This window comes from Pecten maximus, chromosome 4 (assembly GCF_902652985.1).
Source record: "Pecten maximus chromosome 4, xPecMax1.1, whole genome shotgun sequence".
Classification (NCBI taxonomy): Eukaryota; Metazoa; Mollusca; class Bivalvia; order Pectinida; family Pectinidae; genus Pecten; species Pecten maximus.
Window position 1 is genome coordinate 5,920,518 of NC_047018.1, and position 21,482 is coordinate 5,941,999.

The window sequence follows — 21,482 nt, forward strand, 5'->3', positions numbered from 1 at the left end:
TCAGTATTGTACACCGTCAGGACACACTAACCACCTCTACCATAACATATCAGTATTGTACACCATCAGGACACACTAACCACCTCTACCATAACATATCAGTATTGTACACCGTCAGGACACACTAACCACCTCTACCATAACATATCAGTATTGTACACCGTCAGGACACACTAACCACCTCTACCATAACATATCAGTATTGTACACCGTCAGGACACACTAACCACCTCTACCATAACATATCAGTATTGTACACCGTCAGGACACACTAACCACCTCTACCATAACATATCAGTATTGTACACCGTCAGGACACACTAACCACCTCTACCATAACATATCAGTATTGTACACCGTCAGGACACACTAACCACCTCTACCATAACATATCAGTATTGTACACCGTCAGGACACACTAACCACCTCTACCATAACATATCAGTATTGTACACCGTCAGGACACACTAACCACCTCTACCATAACATATCAGTATTGTACACCGTCAGGACACACTAACCACCTCTACCATAACATATCAGTATTGTACACCGTCAGGACACACTAACCACCTCTACCATAACATATCAGTATTGTACACCGTCAGGACACACTAACCACCTCTACCATAACATATCAGTATTGTACACCGTCAGGACACACTAACCACCTCTACCATAACATATCAGTATTGTACACCGTCAGGACACACTAACCACCTCTACCATAACATATCAGTATTGTACACCGTCAGGACACACTAACCACCTCTACCATAACATATCAGTATTGTACACCGTCAGGACACACTAACCACCTCTACCATAACATATCAGTATTGTACACCGTCAGGACACACTAACCACCTCTACCATAACATATCAGTATTGTACACCGTCAGGACACACTAACCACCTCTACCATAACATATCAGTATTGTACACCGTCAGGACACACTAACCACCTCTACCATAACATATCAGTATTGTACACCGTCAGGACACACTAACCACCTCTACCATAACATATCAGTATTGTACACCGTCAGGACACACTAACCACCTCTACCATAACATATCAGTATTGTACACCATCAGGACACACTAACCACCTCTACCATAACATATCAGTATTGTACACCGTCAGGACACACTAACCACCTCTACCATAACATATCAGTATTGTACACCGTCAGGACACACTAACCACCTCTACCATACATATCAGTATTGTACACCGTCAGGACACACTAACCACCTCTACCATAACATATCAGTATTGTACACCGTCAGGACACACTAACCACCTCTACCATAACATATCAGTATTGTACACCGTCAGGACACACTAACCACCTCTACCATAGCATATCAGTATTGTACACCGTCAGGACACACTAACCACCTCTACCATAACATATCAGTATTGTACACCGTCAGGACACACTAACCACCTCTACCATAACCTTATTGTACACCGTCAGGACACACTAACCACCTCTACCATAACATATCAATATTGTACACCGTCAGGACACATAACCACCTCTACCATAACATATCAGTATTGTACACCGTCAGGACACACTAACCAACCTACCATAACATATCAGTACTGTACACCGTCAGGACACACTAACCACCTCTACCATAACATATCAATATTGTACACCATCAGGACACACTAACCACCTCTACCATAACATATCAGTACTGTACACCGTCAGGACACACTAACCACCTCTACCATAACATAACCTTATTGTACACCGTCAGGACACACTAACCACCTCTACCATAACATATCAGTATTGTACACCGTCAGGACACACTAACCACCTCTACCATAACATATCAGTATCGTACACCGTCAGGACACACCAACCACGTCTACCATAACCTTATTGTACACCGTCAGGACACACTAACCACCTCTACCATAACATATCAGTATTGTACACCGTCAGGACACACTAACCACCTGTACTATAACATATCAGTATTGTACACCGTCAGGACACACTAACCACCTCTACCATAACATATCAGTATTGTACACCGTCAGGACACACTAACCACCTCTACCATAACATATCAGTATTGTACACCGTCAGGACACACTAACCACCTCTACCATAACATATCAGTATCGTACACCGTCAGGACACACTAACCACCTCTACCATAACATATCAGTATTGTACACCACCAGGACACACTTACCACCTCTACCATAACATATCAGTGTTGTACACCACCAGGACACACTAACCACCTCTACCATAAGATATCAGTATTGTACACCGTCAGGACACACTAACCACCTCTACCATAACATAACTTTATTGTACACCGTCAGGACACATTTACCACCTCTACCATAACATATCAGTATTGTACACCATCAGGACACACTTACCACCTCTACTTTAACATATCAGTATTGTACACCGTCAGGACACACTAACCACCTCTACCATAACATATCAGTATTGTACACCGTCAGGACACACTAACCACCTCTACCATAACATATCAGTATTGTACACCATCAGGACACACTAACCACCTCTACCATAACATATCAGTATTGTACACCGTCAGGACACACTAACCACCTCTACCATAACATATCAGTATTGTACACCGTCAGGACACACTAACCACCTCTACCATAACATATCAGTATTGTACACCGTCAGGACACACTAACCACCTCTACCATAACATATCAGTATTGTACACCATCAGGACACACTAACCACCTCTACCATAACATATCAGTATTGTACACCATCAGGACACACTAACCACCTCTACCATAACATATCAGTATTGTACACCGTCAGGACACACTAACCACCTCTACCATAACATATCAGTATTGTACACCGTCAGGACACACTAACCACCTCTACCATAACATATCAGTATTGTACACCGTCAGGACACACTAACCACCTCTACCATAACATATCAGTATGGTACACCACCAGGACACACTAACCACCTCTACCATAACATATCAGTGTTGTACACCACCAGGACACACTAACCACCTCTACCATAACATATCAGTATTGTACACCGTCAGGACACACTAACCACCTCTACCATAACATATCAGTATTGTACACCGTCAGGACACACTAACCACCTCTACCATAACATATCAGTATTGTACACCGTCAGGACACACTAACCACCTCTACCATAACATATCAGTATTGTACACCGTCAGGACACACCAACCACCTCTACCATAACATATCAGTATTGTACACCGTCAGGACACACCAACCACCTCTACCATAACATATCAGTATTGTACACCGTCAGGACACACTAACCACCTCTACCATAACCTTATTGTACACCGTCAGGACACACTAACCACCTCTACTATAACCTTATTGTACACCGTCAGGACACACTAACCACCTCTACCATTACCTTATTGTACACCGTCAGGACACACTAACCACCTCTACCATAACATATCAGTATTGTACACCATCAGGACACACTAACCACTTCTACAATTACATATCAGTATTGTACACCATCAGGACACACTAACCACCTCTACCATAACATATCAGTATTGTACACCGTCAGGACACACTAACCACCTCTACCATAACATATCAGTATTGTACACCGTCAGGACACACTAACCACCTCTACCATAACATATCAGTACTGTACACCGTCAGGACACACTAACCACCTCTACCATAACATATCAGTATTGTACACCGTCAGGACACACTAACCACCTCTACCATAACATATCAGTGTTGTACACCATCAGGACACACTAACCACCTCTACCATAACATATCAGTATTGTACACCATCAGGACACACTAACCACATCTACCATAACATATCAGTATTGTACACCGTCAGGACACACTAACCACCTCTACCATAACCTTATTGTACACCGTCAGGACACACTAACCACCTCTACCATAACATATCAGTATTGTACACCATCAGGACACACTAACCACCTCTACCATAACATATCAGTGTTGTACACCACCAGGACACACTAACCACCTCTACCATAACATATCAGTATTGTACACCATCAGGACACACTAACCACCTCTACCATAACATATCAGTATTGTACACCGTCAGGACACACTAACCACCTCTACCATAACATATCAGTATTGTACACCGTCAGGACACACTAACCACCTCTACCATAACATATCAGTATTGTACACCATCAGGACACACTAACCACCTCTACCATAACATATCAGTATTGTACACCGTCAGGACACACTAACCACCTCTACCATAACATATCAGTATTGTACACCGTCAGGACACACTAACCACCTCTACCATAACATATCAGTATTGTACACCGTCAGGACACACTAACCACCTCTACCATAACATATCAGTATTGTACACCGTCAGGACACACTAACCACCTCTACCATAACATATCAGTATTGTACACCATCAGGACACACTAACCACCTCTACCATAACATATCAGTATTGTACACCGTCAGGACACACTAACCACCTCTACCATAACATATCAGTATTGTACACCGTCAGGACACACTAACCACCTCTACCATAACATATCAGTATTGTACACCGTCAGGACACACTAGCCACCTCTACCATAACATATCAGTATTGTACACCGTCAGGACACACTAACCACCTCTACCATAACATATCAGTATTGTACACCGTCAGGACACACTAACCACCTCTACCATAACCTCATTGTACACCATCAGGACACACTAACCACCTCTACCATAACATATCAGTATTGTACACCATCAGGACACACTAACCACCTCTACCATAACATATCAGTATTGTACACCGTCAGGACACACTAACCACCTCTACCATAACATATCAGTATTGTACACCGTCAGGACACACTAACCACCTCTACCATAACCTTATTGTACACCATCAGGACACACTAACCACCTCTACCATCACATATCAGTATTGTACACCATCAGGACACACTAACCACCTCTACCATAACATATCAGTATTGTACACCGTCAGGACACACTAACCACCTCTACCATAACATATCAGTATTGTACACCGTCAGGACACACTAACCACCTTTACCATAACATATCAGTATTGTACACCATCAGGACACACTAACCACCTCTACCATAACCTTATTGTACACCGTCAGGACACTCTAACCACCTCTACCATAACATATCAGTATTGTACACCATCAGGACACACTAACCACCTCTACCATAACATATCAGTATTGTACACCATCAGGACACACTAACCACCTCTACCATAACATATCAGTATTGTACACCGTCAGGACACACTAACCACCTCTACCATAACATATCAGTATTGTACACCATCAGGACACACTAACCACATCTACCATAACATATCAGTATTGTACACCGTCAGGACACACTAACCACCTCTACCATAACCTTATTGTACACCGTCAGGACACACTAACCACCTCTACCATAACCTTATTGTACACCATCAGGACACACTAACCACCTCTACCATAACATATCAGTATTGTACACCGTCAGGACACACTAACCACCTCTACCATAACATATCAGTACTGTACACCGTCAGGACACACTAACCACCTCTACCATAACATATCAGTATTGTACACCGTCAGGACACACTAACCACCTCTACCATAACATATCAGTGTTGTACACCATCAGGACACACTAACCACCTCTACCATAACATATCAGTATTGTACACCATCAGGACACACTAACCACATCTACCATAACATATCAGTATTGTACACCGTCAGGACACACTAACCACCTCTACCATAACCTTATTGTACACCGTCAGGACACACTAACCACCTCTACCATAACATATCAGTGTTGTACACCGTCAGGACACACTAACCACCTCTACCATAACATATCAGTATTGTACACCGTCAGGACACACTAACCACCTCTACCATAACCTAATTGTACACCGTCAGGACACACTAACCACCTCTACCACAGTATTGTACACCGTCAGGACACACTAACCACCTCTAACATAACATATCAGTATTGTACACCGTCAGGACACACTAACCACCTCTACCATAACATATCAGTATTGTACACCGTCAGGACACACTAACCACCTCTACCATAACCTTATTGTACACCATCAGGACACACTAACCACCTCTACCATAACATATCAGTATTGTACACCGTCAGGACACACTAACCACCTCTACCATAACATATCAGTATTGTACACCGTCAGGACACACTAACCACCTCTACCATAACCTTATTGTACACCGTCAGGACACACTAACCACCTCTACCATAACATATCAGTATTGTACACCGTCAGGACACACTAACCACCTCTACCATAACATATCAGTACTGTACACCGTCAGGACACACTAACCACCTCTACCTAAACATATCAGTATTGTACACCGTCAGGACACACTAACCACCTCTACCATAACATATCAGTATTGTACACCGTCAGGACACACTAACCACCTCTACCATAACATATCAGTATTGTACACCGTCAGGACACACTAACCACCTCTACCATAACATATCAGTATTGTACACCGTCAGGACACACTAACCACCTCTACCTTAACATATCAGTATTGTACACCGTCAGGACACACTAACCACCTCTACCATAACATATCAGTATTGTACACCGTCAGGACACACTAACCACCTCTACCATAACATATCAGTATTGTACACCGTCAGGACACACTAACCACCTCTACCTATAACATATCAGTATTGTACACCGTCAGGACACACTAACCACCTCTACCATAACATATCAGTATTGTACACCGTCAGGACACACTAACCACCTCTACCATAACATATCAGTATTGTACACCGTCAGGACACACTAACCACCTCTACCATAACATATCAGTATTGTACACCATCAGGACACGCTAACCACCTCTACCATAACATATCAGTATTGTACACCGTCTGGACACACTGACCATCTCTACCATAACATATCAGTATTGTACACCGTCAGGACACACTAACCACCTCTACCATTACCTTATTGTACACCGTCAGGACACACTAACCACCTCTACCATAACATATCAGTACTGTACACCATCAGGACACACTAACCACCTCTACCATAACATATCAGTATTGTACACCGTCAGGACACACTAACCACCTCTACCATAGCATATAAGTATTGATCACCGTCAGGACACACTAACCACCTCTACCATAACATATCAGTATTGTACACCGTCAGGACACACTAACCACCTCTACCATAACCTTATTGTACACCGTCAGGACACACTAACCACCTCTACCATAACATATCAACATTGTACACCGTCAGGACACATAACCACCTCTACCATAACATATCAGTATTGTACACCGTCAGGACACACTAACCAACCTACCATAACATATCAGTACTGTACACCGTCAGGACACACTAACCACCTCTACCATAACATATCAATATTGTACACCATCAGGACACACTAACCACCTCTACCATAACATATCAGTACTGTACACCGTCAGGACACACTAACCACCTCTACCATAACATAACCTTATTGTACACCGTCAGGACACACTAACCACCTCTACCATAACATATCAGTATTGTACACCGTCAGGACACACTAACCACCTCTACCATAACATATCAGTATCGTACACCGTCAGGACACACCAACCACGTCTACCATAACCTTATTGTACACCGTCAGGACACACTAACCACCTCTACCATAACATATCAGTATTGTACACCGTCAGGACACACTAACCACCTGTACTATAACATATCAGTATTGTACACCGTCAGGACACACTAACCACCTCTACCATAACATATCAGTACTGTACACCGTCAGGACACACTAACCACCTCTACCATAACATATCAGTATTGTACACCGTCAGGACACACTAACCACCTCTACCATAACATATCAGTATCGTACACCGTCAGGACACACTAACCACCTCTACCATAACATATCAGTATTGTACACCACCAGGACACACTTACCACCTCTACCATAACATATCAGTGTTGTACACCACCAGGACACACTAACCACCTCTACCATAAGATATCAGTATTGTACACCGTCAGGACACACTAACCACCTCTACCATAACATAACCTTATTGTACACCGTCAGGACACATTTACCACCTCTACCATAACATATCAGTATTGTACACCATCAGGACACACTTACCACCTCTACTTTAACATATCAGTATTGTACACCGTCAGGACACACTAACCACCTCTACCATAACATATCAGTACTGTACACCGTCAGGACACACTTACCACCTCTACCAAAACATATCAGTATTGTACACCATCAGGACACACTAACCACCTCTACCATAACATATCAGTATTGTACACCGTCAGGACACACTAACCACCTCTACCATAACATATCAGTATTGTACACCGTCAGGACACACTAACCACCTCTACCATAACATATCAGTACTGTACACCGTCAGGACACACTAACCACCTCTACCATAACATATCAGTACTGTACACCATCAAGACACACTAACCACCACTACCATAACATATCAGTATTGTACACCATCAGGACACACTAACCACCTCTACCATAACATATCAGTACTGTACACCGTCAGGACACACTAACCACCTCTACCATAACATATCAGTATTGTACACCGTCAGGACACACTAACCACCTCTACCATAACATATCAGTATCGTACACCGTCAGGACACACTAACCACCTCTACCATAACATATCAGTATGGTACACCACCAGGACACACTAACCACCTCTACCATAACATATCAGTGTTGTACACCACCAGGACACACTAACCACCTCTACCATAACATATCAGTATTGTACACCGTCAGGACACACTAACCACCTCTACCATAACATATCAGTATTGTACACCGTCAGGACACACTAACCACCTCTACCATAACATATCAGTATTGTACACCGTCAGGACACACTAACCACCTCTACCATAACATATCAGTATTGTACACCGTCAGGACACACCTAACCACCTCTACCATAACATATCAGTATTGTACACCGTCAGGACACACTAACCACCTCTACCATAACATATCAGTATTGTACACCGTCAGGACACACTCACCACCTCTACCATAACCTTATTGTACACCGTCAGGACACACTAACCACCTCTACCATAACCTTATTGTACACCGTCAGGACACACTAACCACCTCTACCATAACATATCAACACGGTATCAATACATTCCACAGCTTACATAGCTCTCCTCCCACAATTATCAACAGGACTTCTATCACTTAGTGGTCATTATTTGTCGATGGTCAGTCCCATAACACATTCTACCATATGGTGTTTGTATTTTCGGTGCAGTGTGACGTATGGGGAAGCGTCACGTGACAGAGCGAGGCGTTAGGATGTGTACTGAGAGCAGACTGCTAGCGTGGTAGTGTCAAGGTTCACGTGGTGATACAGTGATTTAGAACCACGTTAGGAAATAATCAGAAGAGCAAAGTGCTTAACAGTGGGACATTTACCATTTGTTTTTATCAAATGATATAGAAACTTAATAAATAATGAGTCGACATTGAAGGACACGCTAGTGACTGGTGATCGAACGTTTCGCTGATCAAATTTAGATATTGGAATCAATAATTGTTGCGAAACGAAAAAAAATACAGAAGGCAGCCGTAAATTGGTTTTTATTTACAAAAGTGTAATTGTGGTCTCTATTTTCTATTGTTTCTAAATACAAATCCATTAGGTATTGCCGTTTAACAACACAGATACATTAACACATATCGAAAATAATTCAGACATTTTGTAATCGTGTGGTTCGTGACAACATAGGCATGCCACTGGCGTCGTGGCTCGCTACAACATAGGCACGATCTGGTGCCGTTGCCGGTGACAACATAGACATGCCTTTGGCTCCGTTTTCCATGACATCAAAGACATGCTTCTGGTGCCGTGTCTCGTGACAACAAAGACATGCTTCTGGTGCCGTGTCTCGTGCCAACAAAGACATGCTTCTGGTGCCGTGTCTCGTGACAACATAGACATGGCTCTGGCGCCGTGTCTCGTGACAACAAAGACATGGCTCTGGTGCCGTGTCTCGTGACAGCATAGACATGGCTCTGGTGCCGTGTCTCGTGACAACAAAGACATGCTTCTGGTGCCGTATCTCGTGACAACAAAGACATGCTTCTGGTGCCGTGTCTCGTGACAACAAAGACATGCTTCTGGTGCCGTGTCTCGTGACAACAAAGACATGCTTCTGGTGCCGTATCTCGTGACAACAAAGACATGCTTCTGGTGCCGTATCTCGTGACAACAAAGACATGCTTCTGGTGCCGTGTCTCGTGACAACAAAGACATGCTTCTGGTGCCGTGTCTCGTGCCAACAAAGACATGGCTCTGGTGCCGTGTCTCGTGACAACAAAGACATGGCTCTGGCGCCGTGTCTCGTGACAACAAAGACATGGCTCTGGCGCCGTTTTGCGCGACAACAAAGACATGCTTCTGGTGCCGTGTCTCGTGACAACAAAGACATGGCTCTGGCGCCAACAAAGACATGCTTCTGGTGCCGTGTCTCGTGACAACAAAGACATGCTTCTGGCGCCGTGTCTCGTGACAACAAAGGCATGGCTCTGGTGCCGTGGCTCGTAGAATTGGTGTATATAGTTTGCATTGGTGAAATAACTTGGATTTCATTTAGCTTGTAATGGCGAGGACCGGCGAGAAAACGGAAAACTATTACGATTGTGCAACGCAGGGTTTTGCCTTTCGCTCAAGTCTTTATGTACATCTATCGCTGTATTCCACCTCATTTTATCGACTTTTGAGTTACAATTGCATTCTTTGTTTCAGAAACAGTCATATTTATAAAAGTTATCGAAAAGATCCTGTTCCCCAACGAACCCTTATATTTTATTAGTAATATGAACGTCTATGTCTGTAGATAATCTCCATATTTTCTAAAAGGGCACTGATTCCGGACCACAGAACAGCTAACAATATGATACGATGTTTGCCAGATATGTATATGGGACATTGGACGTACAATCTGCCTTAGGGATTGAAGCCCGTTATTGATATCAGTAAACAGAAATGTGACTCTATATGGCTGAGTACAGAGCTTTGATCCGAGACCCGGGATATATAGAATGTGTAGTCACGAACCTTCCTGTGTAAACACGGAGATCCGACGTTAATGTAATCGAAAGTATCAATTCTGATGTCCGTGATCCATACTTAAACCCGAATAGTAATTCCGAGGACACTTTGAACCAACGAGTAGGAAATAACGGGTGCTCATCGTACAGATAGTATATGGCAGCAGGCTTGTTAAACATCGTGGATGCAACACAAAATTAAATATCTGTCCTTAATTAGTAATCAATCAATAATAACGTGGATATATTCGTCATGCTGAAGTAGAACGGTTGCGTAGGCTCATATCTGTAGTAATCAAGCTTAGGTACATCACGTTCTAAGGTACAACCATTTTTGGCATTTTTTAGATTTAAGATATGTATCACTGAATTCATGTGTAAAGGTATTGTTCTATTTGGTATCTATTGTAAATGCTGTGATTGCTGAGAGGTAAGCTCTGCTGGTGATCTTTAAATCCCCGAGATTGGCTGTTGCTCTGCGTGTCACTTTCGAGTGTTATAGCCATGATAACGATTAATGCTCTTTATCAAATTATGGGGTTTGATACAACTTCGCTACTTTTTTTTAATATTGGCTACAAATTTTCATCATCCGGATTTTGCTTTTGGACCCTTCCTTTGGCTCCTGGACTAACTGACGTGTTCTTTAAGGACGAACATCTTTAGGATATTCCCAGTCTCACTGACGAGTCCTAGAAGGACGAACACCTTTAGGATATCCCTAGCCTCCCTGACGAGTCCTAGAAGGACGAACACCTTTAGGATATCCCTAGCCTCCCTGACGAGTCCTAGAAGGACGAACACCTATGTAAGATATCCCTAACATCACTGACGAGTCCTAGAAGGACGAACACCTTTAGGATATCCCTAGCCTCCCTGACGAGTCCTAGAAGGACGAACACATATAAGATGTCACTAGCCTCACGACTAGTCATAGAAATACGAAACAGCCGTATGATGCAGTTTTGGTTCATGCAAATAGTAAATCAAGTGATATTTATCCAGATTGATAATTACTATTCTGTTACAATTAAACAGAATTAACTTCATTAGCCGTAATCGTCATTTTTTGACGGAGGCCGAATGACAAAAGAAGAAGAAGATCAATTGTTAATATGTGTCATGGCTTTCCGTGTGTCTTGATTTTAACGTTAAGCTACCTGTTAATTTCGGCAAATAGACATAAAAAGCATGTTTCAGGAGAACAAATAAAGCTCATGTGGATCAGACAAATTGCACAAAATAACCCTTCCGTTATGGTCACAAGTGTCTATAGCAGGTAGTACGAGCGCTTGCTTGACCAGATTTTACTTTATCAAAGCATAAACGCATTAACATATTAAATATAGGGATGCATTTCAATTACAATAATGCCCATATTGGATTCTATCAACACATCTTGTCACAGTAAGAGGAATGTTTTCGAGACAAATAGTTAAATAGTGGAGTTTGGGACTATTTTCAGAAATCTTAATACTTTACCTCAAACTCTGCTGTTGAACTACTTTTCCTAAAGACGGACAACTTGCTATGATCAGAGTTCTTTGAAGATTTTGAAGATTGAAATGTCCCGCTATATGCAAAAAATGTGTTATATAATTTACAGCCGACATTTGCATTTCAAGGTCGAAAGAGAATTGACGTTTATGCTTTTACAAATTAAAATCTTGTCAAACATCAAACAAGCGCTCGCACTACCTGCTATAGACACTTGTGACCATAATGGCATGGTTATTTTGTGCAATTTGTCTGATCTATATGAACTTTATTTGTTTTCCTGAAGGTTGCATTTTACGCTTGTTTTGCCTAAATTAACGGGTAGCCTAACAAATTAAATGTCAAAATCAAAACCCATAGATAGCAATGACACATATTAACAATGGGTCAAGATAGTTATGTTGAATTGCAACAGAATAGTGATGTTTAATCTGAATAAATATCACTTGATTTACTATTTACATGAACCTTAAGTTGTACAAATGGCGAGTAACTAAAGCATATGTATTTTTTTCTGTGAAATGAAAAGATTTTCTTGCAAAACAATAATATACTTTCTGTATCTATTTAATCTACACTGTAGCTACATGTAAGCACAGATACAAGCTACAAGCCTCCAATGACTTTCCAGTAATACAATAGCTTTTATAACTAATGCGTTGGCTGTAAATGAACTACATGTATTGTTAATTGTTTCGTTGTTTTTTTTTGTTTTTTTTTTAATTTTCAATGTGAAATCCTTATACCACTTTTTCCACTCAGTCTGTGGCATGGCGTCAGAAGATAAACTGTAATAAATATCAACATGTCAATCATACTATTGGGCCGCTACTTGAATTCCTGAGACGAAATGCGATTGTGCAAAGCACTGATAACCTACATGTAACTCAGAAAGCATGTTGGTAGCATCTCGTGGTCCACTAGACAGACGTTGTTATACGTATTACATAACTATCAGTTTCTGGAAATCTTGATTTGGGGATAGAAATAATTTCACATTAGTTTACCGAGAGTTGTTAAGGTTCACCCAGCCCCCTAGGAAGAGTGCTGTCGATTTAAGGCACCAACGGATAATGATAATGTTACACGTATATAATACGTATCCAAGGATGCCTATCTGAAAGTGTAACATGTCAATCTATCTGTTGGCACCATCAACTTATAAAATATACAGTCAATATCAAAGTTCATGTCAAGAGCGAGGTCACACGGACCTTAGAGTTTGTCTCACAGGTTTCTAAACCACCCATAGTAAACCATGTACCTGTGTATTTCTAAACCACCCATAGTAAACCATGTACCTGTGTATTTCTAAACCACCCATAGTAAACTATGTACCTGTGTATTTCTAAACCACCCATAGTAAACCATGTACCTGTGTATTTCTAAACCACCCATAGTAAACTATGTACCTGTGTATGTCTAAACCACCCATAGTAAACTATGTACCTGTGTATTTCTAAACCACCCATAGTAAACTATGTACCTGTGTATTTCTAAACCACCCATAGTAAACCATGTACCTGTGTATTTCTAAACCACCCATAGTAAACTATGTACCTGTGTATGTCTAAACCACCCATAGTAAACTATGTACCTGTGTATTTCTAAACCACCCATAGTAAACTATGTACCTCCGTGTCTCGTGCGGACACTACAATGTATAACATAAATCACCATATTGTACAGGAATAGTACCACTTTGTTACGTTAAGGGGGATCTCCATATGCGTGTTAGGGGTAATGTTATTCCTTTTTTCACATATAAGTTCAATAGAGAATAGGGCACATGTTGAAAAAATATTTTAAGATACAATATGATATTTACAACAATACTGTTTACAGAAATAGGTACCGTTATTGGAAACTATGGATCCCAGAGAATGTACTGATGATGATCTAAATGTTTGTCATTATTGTATAAAGACTTTTAAATTACCGGGTTTGTTAACCTTTAACTGAACTACCCAAAGACACTCCCTCGCCTAAACCCCCGTATGTCTTATCTATAACACATTGCATGTACCTCGAACAAAATATTTCTGCTTGCCAAAATAAAAATAAATGAATCCGTATTATTAATGAAAGGCTTATAAAGGCGAATGTATATTTCCAGTGCCTCCTTTACCGAACTGTCAAACAATCAATCCTGTAATTGTGTGAACCAATATTATAAAATTAGAAACCAAACACGGATCTCTAAACCACCATTCTCTGCTTCCGGTTTAAATACTGCCCGTGTAAACAACATAATGCGTCCACATCCGGTTACTAAGCCGTATGTCATTTCGAATGAAGACGATTGAACCCGTACGTCGCTGTCAAAGGTTGTAGCAATGACATCATTTTGAAAACCTGTCGACTTATCTCGATCTGTTCATACATACGTTGACGACACCACTTAATGCCTTTATAAGGATTTTTTGCGTATATTTTCACCATTTAAAAAAAAAGTAACTGTTATGGTGCATATAGTTCGAAGTTGCAACTTTGACAATCAGGAAACTTTATTGTGGATGTTGGGATAAAGTTGATTTATACTAAATATCGTCATTTTCAAAACAAAATGTTTCTTTATTATTATTATTACATTTTGTATTTTAATGTTGATCCTATTAAGGGAAATTCAGACCCGGAATCGCTATATACGTCTGCTTTATTGAGCTCGGCACGAGATTTACGAGCAGGCGATAAGGACAACGCCATGTTTATTATTTCTCCATGGTCACAGTTATGTTTCATAATAAATAGATCAGTTTGACTCGATAACAGGCACGCATGCAGTGTACTAAGTCATAATGATCTGTTGATGCTCCTTATACAATTCTGTTTGATGGATGGTAAGTCCTGTTTGAGGATTTTAGCCCCGAGACTGTAGCCATCTACATCTATTATGTTTAGTGGTAGCGAAACATGATATTCATATATTTTTGTTTACATTATATTATCCAATATCGGAAACAGTGAGATTGATAACTTTATGTACACCATTCCTACACCTTTACGTCGATTTGGTATATACCACCTTCCCTGCTTACCTGGTCCTAACCAAACACCTCACTTAAGGTGGTACACAATGACAATGACAATTGTTTATTCTCGTCAACAGTACAGTGCAGAGAATAAGAATATAGATAAATGGATAGCAATGGTACACGGTAAAACAAGATTGACATCAGTATTGTGAATATATTATATTATACTTATACTCCCAATTGTAAAGGTGACATTCGCCTGTGGATTTTGTGTGATAGTTGTGAACATGTTATAACAGCTATATAACATTGGTTATTTATCGGTCTATCCGGAAACTCGTACTAATTAACAATGGCTCGGAAAACCTTGCCATGTTATATTTAATTAGGATTTGTGTTCTATATTGAAGGTTTTATTTCCTAAAAATGGCCAGGTTTCATACAGTAAATTGGGAGACAGTTCGTATTGAAATTACATTTAGTGACGCCAAACTACAATGGTTGTTTGGTGTGCTTTTTTTTTTACACAAATCATTTTTTTTGCGAATGTCAAACAATGATTCTCAAACACTTATGTAGTCGATACAATCCAAATACAGGTTTTTTCAACGTCATTGTATTAAAACATTTGACCTCGTGTTAATCGTGAAGAGTGCGCAATCGAAATATTCCTAAACGACCATTGTACAGAATCGTGAAACAAAACGACCATTGTACAGAATCGTGAAAACAAAACGACCATTGTACAGAATCGTGAAAACAAAACGACCATTGTACAGAATCGTGAAAACAAAACGACCATTGTACAGAATCGTGAAAATAAAACGACCATTGTACAGAATCGTGAAAACAAAACGACCATTGTACAGAATCGTGAAACAAAACGACCATTGTACAGAATCGTGAAAACAAAACGACCATTGTACAGAATCGTGAAAACAAAACGACCATTGTACAGAATCGTGAAAATAAAACGACCATTGTACAGAATCGTGAAACAAAACGACCATTGTACAGAATCGTGAAAACAAAACGACCATTGTACAGAATCGTGAAAACAAAACGACCATTGTACAGAATCGTGAAAACAAAACGACCATTGTACAGACTCGTGAAAACAAAACGACCATTGTACAGAATCGTGAAACAAAACGACCATTGTACAGAATCGTGAAACAAAACGACCAATGTACAGAATCGTGAAGCAAAACGACCATTGTACAGAATCGTGAAACAAAACGACCAATGTACAGAATCGTGAAGCAAAACGACCATTGTACAGAATCGTGAAACAAAACGACCAATGTACAGAATCGTGAAACAAAACGACCATTGTACAGAATCGTGAAACAAAACGACCATTGTACAGAATCGTGAAAACAAAACGACCATTGTACAGAATCGTGAAGCAAAACGACCATTGTACAGAATCGTGAAACAAAACGACCATTGTACAGAATCGTGAAACAAAACGACCATTGTACAGAATCGTGAAACAAAACGACCATTGTACAGAATCGTGAAACAAAACGACCTTTGTACAGAATCGTGAAACAAAACGACCATTGTACAGAATCGTGAAACAAAACGACCATTGTACAGAATCGTGAAACAAAAGCCATCCCATTTAAATCAAGTGAGTTTACCTGTTAGGACTTACACTACATATTTGTCACATTCTTAACAACCTAATTAATTAGATATAAGACAGCACCCTTATATACGTAGGATAGATTATCTAGAGGATATCATAGACAAATAAAATCTCAAAATAAAACAAACAATCGATCAACATGGTTGGAGTTAACAACGATTACATCGTTTGTAAAACACATACCATTGTCATCACTGTTCAGGCGTATGCAGCTTGTTTCTGTGCACATTTCACGTTTCAACAGGTATGAAAAGCATACAATTTATGTAAATAAGGAGTCGATCCATTAGTCTGGACAATATTGATAGTTCCTGACGCGTACAGATCGGGATTATCCTAAGTGATAGGCCAGGCACTGTGTCCTGGTACAGGCACGGACAACAGCAGGCCATCGCGGAGATGTACGGTTCTCACTGGGAATCCCATTTAACAATGAAATCAAGCCTTGTATCCGACCTCATCACGGGACACTACAGAGTCATACATACACGGTGACACTGTTGTAATTCTAATGAAGCTGCTTTATCTGTTTCTAGTCTGTATACGATGACAATGGTACATGTCCTTATTGTACATACAGAAAATGTCGGCTAACGCACCTAGATACTTTTGACCATTATATCGTAATACTAAATAAGTCAATAAAAGACATCTTAAAAAAGAGTAATAATTCAAGAAAATTGCATGCATTACTTGTTAAATTGTTGGAATGACAATGAGAAAAAACTACCTATATTTTGACATTTTGTTACGGAAAGCTCCCAAAGTCTGTAACTTGTGGTATAACTGTACTTGTTCCAAGTATCCTGAAAGTCATGCAATGCCCTTTAGGTACACAATCGGTTCACTTTTCCCTAAAGTCGATTCTATATGGACTAATTTTCCCATCAAATAATTAACAATGGTAAAGAGAACTCACCTTCACTTGATTGTCTGATACACGTCCACTGATTGGATAAACACGTGCGCTACTGAGGCAGTCCACCGCTCTGTACCGTACTCCAGCTGTCACAATCACATATAGTTCAACATCTTAGACTCCAATCAAGGATGGAGAGTTAGTAACCTAGTGGTCCCATGGTGCTATCTAGTCTGTGTGGTGGACGACGTTAACTCTATACTGGTACACCTCTAACGACAGCAGGCTATATAGTACCACAGATTCCAGACGTCCGCGTGCTTTTGTACCTCGCCAGAGTTCCATGACCTCACAATTACCTGTATACTACCGTATGCTGTGTTACTAACAAGTACTCATGCCAATTTACCCAGACTTCCATTGGATAATAAACATGTATGATTCATTCTCTCTGATTCCGTCCTGGAGATAGATAGACATTATTTGGACTATTCAAAGATGTACATAATCTGGACTAGTCATAAATATACAGAATCTGGACTATTTAAAGACGTACAGAATCTGGACGAGTCAAAGACGTACAGAATCTGTACAAGTCATAGATGTACAGTATCTGGACAGGTCATAGATGCATAAAATCTGGAAAAGTTATAGATGTACATCATCTAGACTAGCCATAGATGTACACAATCTGTAAAAGTAATAGCTATACATAATCTGAACTAGCAATAGATATACTGGAAATTGGAATCTGGACATTCATATACACAATCTGAACATACATATACACAATCTCGACATCCATATACACAATCTCGACATACATATACACAATCTCGACATATGTACACAATCTCGACATACATATACACAATATCGACATACAGACATAATCTCGACATACACATACACAATCTCGACATACACATACACAATCTCGACATACATATACACAATCCCGACATACATATACACAATCTCGACATACACATACACAATCTCGACATACATATACACAATCTCGACATACATATACATAATCTCGACATACATATACACAATCTCGACATACATATACACAATCTCGACATACATATACACAATCTCGACATACATATACACAATCTCGACATACATATACACAATCTCGACAAACATATACACAATCTCGACATACATATACACAATCTCGACATACATATACACAATCTCGACATACATATACACAATCTCGACATACATATACACAATCTCGACATACATATACACAATCTCGATATACATATACACAATCTCGACATACATATACACAATCTCGACATACATATACACAATCTCGACATACATATACACAATCTCGACATACATATACACAATCTCGACATACATATACACAATCTCGACATACATATACACAATCTCGACATACATATACACAATCTCGACATACATATACACAATCTCGACATACATATACACAATCTCGACATACATATACACAATCTCGACATACATATACACAATCTCGACATACATATACACAATCTCGACATACATATACACAATCTCGACATACATATACACAATCTCGACATACATATACACAATCTCGACATACATATACACAATCTCGACATACATATACACAATCTCGACATACATATACACAATCTCGACATACATATACACAATCTCGACATACATATACACAATCTCGACATACATATACACAATCTCGACATACATATACACAATCTCGACATACATATACACAATCTCGACATACATATACACAATCTCGACATACATATACACAATCTCGACATACATATACACAATCTCGATATACATATACACAATCTCGACATACATATACACAATCTCGACATACATATACACAATCTCGACATACATATACACAATCTCGACATACATATACACAATCTCGACATACATATACACAATCTCGATATACATATACACAATCTCGATATACATATACACAATCTCGACATACATATACACAATCTCGACATACATATACACAATCTCGATATACATATACACAATCTCGACATACATATACACAATCTCGACATACATATACACAATCTCGATATACATATACACAATCTCGACATACATATACACAATCTCGATATACATATACACAATCTCGATATACATATACACAATCTCGATATACATATACACAATCTCGACATACATATACACAATCTCGACATACATATACACAATCTCGACATACATATACACAATCTCGACATACATATACACAATCTCGACATACATATACACAATCTCGACATACATATACACAATCTCGACATACATATACACAATCTCGACATACATATACACAATCTCGACATACATATACACAATCTCGACATACATATACACAATCTCGACATACATATACACAATCTCGATATACATATACACAATCTCGACATACATATACACAATCTCGACATACATATACACAATCTCGACATACATATACACAATCTCGACATACATATACACAATCTCGACATACATATACACAATCTCGACATACATATACACAATCTCGATATACATATACACAATCTCGACATACATATACACAATCTCGACATACATATACACAATCTCGACATACATATACACAATCTCGATATACATATACACAATCTCGACATACATATACACAATCTCGACATACATATACACAATCTCGACTATACATTACACAATCTCGCATATCCCTATACACTAATCTCGACTATACATATACACAATCTCGACAATACATATACACAGCTCGACATATACATATACACAATCTCGATATACATATATATAACATCTCTACATACATAGACACAATCCGACATCCAGAGCACAATATCTCGACTATAGCATATACACAATCTCGACATACCTATACACAATCTCGACATACATATACACAAGGCTCGATACATACATATACACAAGCTCGACATAACATAGACATAATTTCGATATACACATACACCAATCTCGATCTACACGATACACCAATCCTCGACTATACATATACACAATCTCGATCATACCATATACCACCCAATCTCGACATACATATACACAATCTCGACATATACATAGACACAATCTCGACATACACATACACAATCTGAAAACATAAAATTA

At 39.7% G+C, this 21,482-nt stretch overlaps 1 protein-coding gene across 1 annotated transcript in view; it reads right to left on the reverse strand.

Annotated features, from left to right (window-relative positions):
- Positions 1 to 18,544, reverse strand: part of LOC117325052 (prostaglandin E2 receptor EP4 subtype-like) — a 122,078-nt gene extending 103,534 nt beyond the window's left edge. The window contains exon 1 of the mRNA XM_033880970.1: positions 18,339 to 18,544. The gene's annotated coding sequence lies outside the window, so the exon portion shown is untranslated. The remainder of the gene's footprint in view (positions 1 to 18,338) is intronic.
- Positions 18,545 to 21,482: the final 2,938 nt, after the last annotated feature.